Below are 7,500 nucleotides of genomic sequence, written 5' to 3' on the forward strand. Positions count from 1 at the left end.
CCTCAGGACATCCAATATTTATACGGTGATTCGAACCTTGAAATAAAAAGATAAGGGTGACCACGCCTCTCGCTCGTAATTGGATTTGATGTATAGTACAAAGACTTGGGGCTTTTGGGTGTAATCTCCGCGTCATTAAGTTTACTAATTGTGAGGATTCTGTTACGTCAAGAAACTCTTCTTCGTCTGTGAAGAACGTAACCAATTTGCAGTCGCTGCAGTGTGTGAAGTGGCTTTTATCATTGAACCTTATTATTCAAAGCACGAATTAATTTTTTCTGGACAAGAAGAGGTTATACAAATGGATGAAACTTACATCAATTATAAGGTCATCAATTATAAGTCAAGAGACTTTTGGGATTGTGATCTAACTCAAGAGATTTCTCTGTTTATCTGTGGAATAAAATTGTCTCATCTGGGAGTAACAGAAACCGACATTTATTTTGACCTCAGTTTATTTGAATGAGAAATGAGAATGATATGTTATTCAGGCTTGAATACTTTACTTGGAAGCTAAGCTTGGTCTAAAACGACAGAAAGCTTTGCGTCCAGCATATCAAGAGTTACTTTATGGTGAAAGCTTTAATATGCAACTAATGTGTATCTGTACGTTGGGGATTTTTTAAATCTTCCTTCATCAAGAAATTTATCACTACAAAACATTTTTGGAAAGGTAAAGAGAAAATTATGGTACTTACTATTAAACAACAGCAATTATTATCATTATTATTATTATTTTTTTTTTTTTTTTTTTTTTTTTGCTCTATCACAGTCCTCTAATTCGACTGGGTGGCATTTATAGTGTGGGGTTCGGGGTTGCATCCTGCCTCCTTAGGAGTCCATCACTTTTCTTACTATGTGCGCCGTTTCTAGGATCTCACACTTCTGCATGAGTCTTGGAGCTACTTCAGCCTCTAGTTTTTCTAGATTCCTTTTCAGGGATCTTGGTATCGTGCCTAGTGCTTCTATGATTATGGGTACAATTTCCACTGGCATATCCCATATCCTTCTTATTTCTATTTTCAGGTCTTGATACTTATCCATTTTTTCCTTCTTTTTCTCTTCAACTCTGGTGTCCCATGGTATTGCGACATCAATGAGTGATATTTTCTTCTGGATTTTGTCAATCAACGTCACGTCTGGTCTATTTGCACGTATCACCCTATTTGTTCTGATACCATAGTCCCAGAGGATCTTTGCCTGATCGTTTTCTATCACTCCTTCAGGTTGGTGTTCGTACCACTTATTACTGCAAGGTAGCTGGTGTTTCTTGCTACTGAATCATGCCTCTTTTTGTACTGGTTCTGTGCAAGTGCCGAACATTCGCTTGCTATGTGGTTTATGGTTTCATTTTTCGTATTGCACTTCCTACATATGGTAGAGATGTTATTTCCATCTATCGTTCTTTGGAAATATCTTGTTCTTAGGGCCTGATCTTGTGCCGCTGTTATCATTCCTTCAGTTTCCTTCTTGAGCTCTCCCCTCAGTAGCCATTGCCACGTGTCATCGCTGGCTAGTTCTTTAGTCTGTCTCATGTATTGTCCGTGCATTGGTTTGTTATGCCATTCCTCTGTTCTGCTTGTCTTTCTCCTGTCTCTGTATATTTCTGGGTCTTCGTCTACTTTTATCAGTCCTTCTTCCCCTGCACTCTTGAATCACTCGTCTTCAATGGTCTTCATATATTGCCCCAGTGCTCTGTTCTCGATGTTGACGCAGTCCTCTATGCTTAGTAGTCCCCTCCCTCCTTCCTTTCGTGTTATGTATAGTCTGTCCGTATTTGCTCTTGGGTGTAGTGCTTGTGTATTGTCAATTATGTTTCCTCGTTTTCTGGTCTATGCTGCGAAGTTCTGCCTTCGTCCATTCTACTATTCCTGCGCTGTATCTGATTACTGGCACTGCCCATGTGTTTATGGCTTTTATCATATTTCCGGCGTTGAGTTTTGACTTGAGTATCGCCTTGAGTCTCTCCATATATTTTTTCATGATCGTGTCCTTCATCTCTTGATGTTTTATATCTCCTCCTTCCATTATTCCCAGGTATTTGTATCCTGTCTCATCTATGTGTTTGATGTTGTTCCCATCTGGTAGCTTTATCCCTTCAGTCCTTGTTACTTTGCCCTTTTGTATGTTGACTAAGGCGCATTTTTCTATTCCAAACTCCATCCTGATGTCCCCAGATACAATCCTTACAGTCTGGATTAGGGTATCTATTTCCTTGATGCTCTTGCCATACAGTTTAATGTCGTCCATGAACATCAGAGGGTTAATTCTGTTGCCTCTTTTCTTGGGTTGGTACCCAGCATCCATCTTCTGCAGTACTTTTATTATTATTATTACTATTATTATTCAAAGAAAACTCATAATCACATGAGTTAATAGAATGGAAAAGTAAATCCACAATAGTAAGTCTGTTCGATTTTATTTAAAATATATTTTAAATAACAAAATCAAACAGACATACTATAGTGGGTTTACTTTTCCATTATTATTATTTTTTTTATCACAGTCCTCTAACTCGACTGGGTGGTATTTATAGTGTGAGGTTCTGGGTTGCATCCTGCCTCCTTAGGAGTACATCACTTTTCTTACTAAGTGCGCCGTTTCTAGAATCACACTCTTCTGCATGAGTCCCATATCCTTCTTATTTCCATTTTCAGGTCTTGATACTTACCATTATTATTATTATTATTATTATTATTATTATTATTATTATTATTATTATTATTATTATTATTATTATTAGAAAATACTCATACTAGCTTTCGGGGAATCGAACAGTTTCCCGATAGCTTTCTGTACAGATTTATCTTTAAATTTATGTGAATATACATAACTGTGGATTTGTTTCTCCATTATTATTATTATTATTATTATTATTATTATTATTATTATTATTATTATTAACCGGACCTTCGTTCAGGTCGTACGTACCCGCTCCTCTTGTTCCAATATTTTTTTCTGGCGTGAGAACCACCATTTGACCGTCACCGTCCGTTACTTTTAGAAGTAAACAAGATTTGAAGCTGCACTGTGACCTTGTTTCGTGTTCTCCTGCTTTTCTTCGTATAAAACAAATGACGAATTAGCGATTCGCTAAAGACTCAGAAAGAATTTTGAGCTAATTATCTTTGAAATCCTGACACCACAAATTCCATAACTACTTCTTCTTCTTCTTCTTCTTCTTCTTCTTCTTCTTCTTCTTCTTTTCGAATAAAAGACAAGACGAACAGAAAAAAACCTTGAAGAAGACTTACCCTGGGAGCCACACCTCGCAATCATGGTTAGTCTTAGAGTTCGGGACAACAATTACATTTAAAAAAAAACAGAATTTTAAAGACAACAAGAAATAATTGAATAGCGGAACGGAATTTTCAGGATGCTCCCATCATCTGTAACTGGAAAAAAAAAATTCTTTGTTCATTCTTTGATGACATAGTGAGAAGTATCGTATTCCTTTTTTTTTTTTTTAAGGATCAAGGCCCATTTTCTGTTTACAGTTATTTTTGTATAATTCGTGTGGCTTAGTTCAAGGCACTATTTTACAACTCTTTTCAGATATTGATGAAAGCGTCTATGAATCAGTCGAATGTGGATGACACCGATTCATTATCTCTCTCTCTCTCTCTCTCTCTCTCTCTCTCTCTCTCTCTCTCTTCTCTGCTCTCTGGCTGGCGTTGGTCATATACGATATGACAACGGTCTGTCCTGGGCCCTCTCTGTGTGTGTGTGTGTGTGTGTTTGTGTGTGTGTGTGTGTGTTTGTGTGTGTGTGCAGGCCGTTGGTGCGTATGTTGAAAATCATCTATTATAATAAGAATCCTAAACATGAGGTGTCCTATAACGACATGGTCTAAGGCTTCCTATAGTGGCGACGCCCCCCTGGGAATTTCCCTTTACCGTCTTCATCCCCATCTCCATCCTTGGGAGAAGCGAATTGTAGGAAAAATACAAAAAAATGAACAGTATATAAAATCAACTCGCTTAATTCTGCCAATCTCTTTAACAGTATTATTATTATTATTATTATTATTATTATTATTATTATTATTATTATTATTATTATTATTATTATTATTCAGAAGATGAAACTTATTCGTATGGAACAAGCCCACCAAACAGGGCCACTGACTAGAAATTCAAACTTCCAAAGAATATGGTGTTCATTAGGAAGAAGTAAGATATAAAAAGAAGAGATCCCACTATTAATAAAATAATTAATAAACATAAAAATGTATAAAAATGCAAAGTGAATAGTATTATGGTGGTCATGCACTGAATTGCATCTACCTGAAACATATCGATAGGAGGTGAAGTCAGTGAAGTTCGAGACTTTTTTCCATTAATTAATGTCACACCAAGCTTCCATATCATGAATAACACGAATGTGTATATAGTGACTTGGGTAACTATTTGAATATATATATTTTTTCTCTATGTTCTTGTATGATTTACCACAAAACGCCAAGACGAGACTTGTCCATAATCTCCCAAAATTGTGGATATGACATCGTTACCCGTCTTGTGCTTTAAATCTTTTATTCCATCATCGCTGGAAAATGATCGCCCCTCATGGATTCCAGTACCATGCGCGGAGCATCTTCCTGCTATAGTAGATTCACATCAACCGTGCATCTGATGTCTAGGCCAGCCCCTTACGACGCTCCTGATTGGCTGTTGATAAGCCAGTCACAGGGCTGGAAACTCAGTCTCTCTCGAGAGTTCACATAGGCAGGGATACGTCTTTCAAAATTATCCCTCAGGAGAGGTAGAACATACATCCTGCGTATGTAAATTCTCTCGACAGACTGAGAGTAAGTTTGGTAATTAAGAAATTATCCTCAAGCATTTTTAATGTTATATGAATTTTAATTCGGATAAGTTATTCGTCCTCAAAGCAGAATGATTAATTTAATTGGGGTGGAAGCTCTGGCAAATTGCCTTCCAAGGTCCTGTTTTCGGTATATATATCAGTATCGCGTGGGGTTTCAGTATCAGTATCCTGAAGGCAAGCAGTTCTCAGTATCCTGCAAACAAGCAGTTCTCCAAGCAGTCATCATGAAAGCAGTGGTAAGACTTTTAACTTTGATTTTTAACATTATTTTTCATTTTTCACTCAACTTTGATTATTTTCAAAATTATTTTTCGTCATAATTCACTCAACTTGGCCTTCTAGAGGATTAGTATTTTGAGCCATTTCTTTTCTGTTTGGGATCTCTCTTGTATAAATTCATAAAGCTTTGTATTTTAGACTTATATACAAACGAATAGCTAGCCCCACGTTTACACTGGCGATATGGATTAGCTATTATGTGACTATTCCACGGTTTGACCAAAAGAATGGATCTCTAATGTCACGCAGAGATGAAAAGTGTAAGCAGACTGAATTTAATAGGTTTCATGAGCTAAAGATGACAAGTATCTCTACAAGAATTAAATGTCTAAGTATAGAGATTCTCCAAGCTATTTCCTCTGAAATATTAGTGTTCTGATCCACATTTACTGAGCTGTGCCTCAAATCAATGATCCTAGCATCTTAGCATCTTATCATGGCAAGGTTCCACCAAATTCTCAGTTACGGTCACGTTTCCGTTCATTCGTGATGATGAAACTGCTTGTCTCGGTAATTAGCATTAAACCGTTCGAAATGATTGGGAAAGATGATTATTATGCTGCGGTGTTATCCTGCAAGTTCAAATGGGATAGGACAGATCCAGTTGCAAGGTTGCTTTTGCCAGGAAAAATGAAGGCGAAATGAAGTGAATATGGACAGAACCACTCTTCAGATTCTCATATTCTAGATCTTCTCCTGGATAGTGATGCTGCAAAATATACATAGATAACAATTGCATTATCTTCATGTGTGTGCGTGTGAGAGTGTGCAGTGCTATTCATTCTACTACTATGACTGAAGATTCTATTTCTGGGCGTTTTCTGTCTCTTTCTCTCTACAGGTTCTCCTGAGTTTGATGGCAGCATCAGCTGTTGTTGCTTCAGTCCCCTCACACCCCGTGTACACCGGTCAAGCCGATCCTTATAATCATCGTAAGTATAATAGGATAAATGCCTCCTTTAGAATGGCTGTTCATAACAAGTTTGAGATTAGTGGTGTTTCCTTAATTTTTAGAAAATTTACGCGACTGATACACATCCGTAGCAAGTTTTGTGCAAAATGTCTGCGACTATGCAGTAATTCAGTTCCCTTTTCTGTAACAATCAATGAATATTCTTCTTACAGAACCCTACTACCCCCTTTTCTGTGACAAAGATATTCCATTCCTCTTACAGAACCCTACTACCCCCACCACCACCAACACTATGGCCAGAACCTTCCACTGACCTACAGCCATCGAATCCCCCTCCCCTACGGCCACGACCTCCCTCTCACCTACAGCCACAGATTCCCACTCCCTTACAACCAAGGGCTTCCACCCCGCTACCACGGTCACGCCTACGGTCGTCGCTAGACTTCACGACTGCAGTTTCTGCCACTGGGAGTCGTTCGGTCTCTTAGTTTCATGAAGCTTGGATTCTTATTGAAGTGAATTATTCTGCTGACTTTTCAGGATAATGATTTGGCTTGTGGTGTCTGCCTGGATTACTATTAGATGCTTTTTAATGTTTTTTGTCTATTCATCTATGGGGACATTAGTTTTTTCTGCTTTTAGATTACTCTCGCTTTTGTCACTGATATGATTTTACTGACATTCTCTCTCTCTCTCTCTCTCTCTCTCTCTCTCTCTCCACTTACTATTGTAAAAAAATAAATAGAAATAAATCTCAGAACAGGAACAATGTTTGTTTTCACCCTACGGCGAAATGAAACTGAATAAATGAAGACAGAATTCGTATTAAAAATCGTTGAAAAAAGTTTGCTTAATTTAGCATAATATATTTCACTCTTGATGTAGTCGCTTTTTTGTGTGTGTGAATTTCATCTTTGTGGTACGTAACTATTTCAGTTTATGGATCAAGGAAAAGTATACTTGCTCGGATTTCATCTGAAAAATGCTATTCACGGCCTATTCCGGATCCCCAAATTAACTGTGGAGGGTCCATGGGTAGTACTATTTATCAGTTGTATCGCTAGTAGGCGTAGTAGTATTACTACTACGTATTAATACTAGTAGGAGAAGGAAGAGGAGAAGCAAAAATATGTACAAACAGTCCTGAGCAATTTCCCTTCTGTAAACAAACTCATCTTCTTCTTTCAAGAAACTCTTCTAACTTCAAAGACAAAACCAAAAGCTTCATTCCTCTGTCGGTTTGGGTGGGGATATAATTGGCTTCACACTCACGTAATGAGGCCTAATTACCTTAGGGCAGGTGTGGTTGTCACGGCCTCTTATCTCCCAAGGATAATTATGGGATATATATACGGTTGACTATAGGCTTCTAGCATCAGTAGATCCTTAGAGAAGGGATTAGCAAGTTCAAACACTCTACCATGATGAAGGTCGCGGTGAGTTTAAGTATATTAGATCTTGGCGAGAGATCTTTTGTT

Source organism: Macrobrachium nipponense, chromosome 33 (genome assembly GCF_015104395.2).
Source record: "Macrobrachium nipponense isolate FS-2020 chromosome 33, ASM1510439v2, whole genome shotgun sequence".
In the NCBI taxonomy this organism is placed as follows: Eukaryota; Metazoa; Arthropoda; class Malacostraca; order Decapoda; family Palaemonidae; genus Macrobrachium; species Macrobrachium nipponense.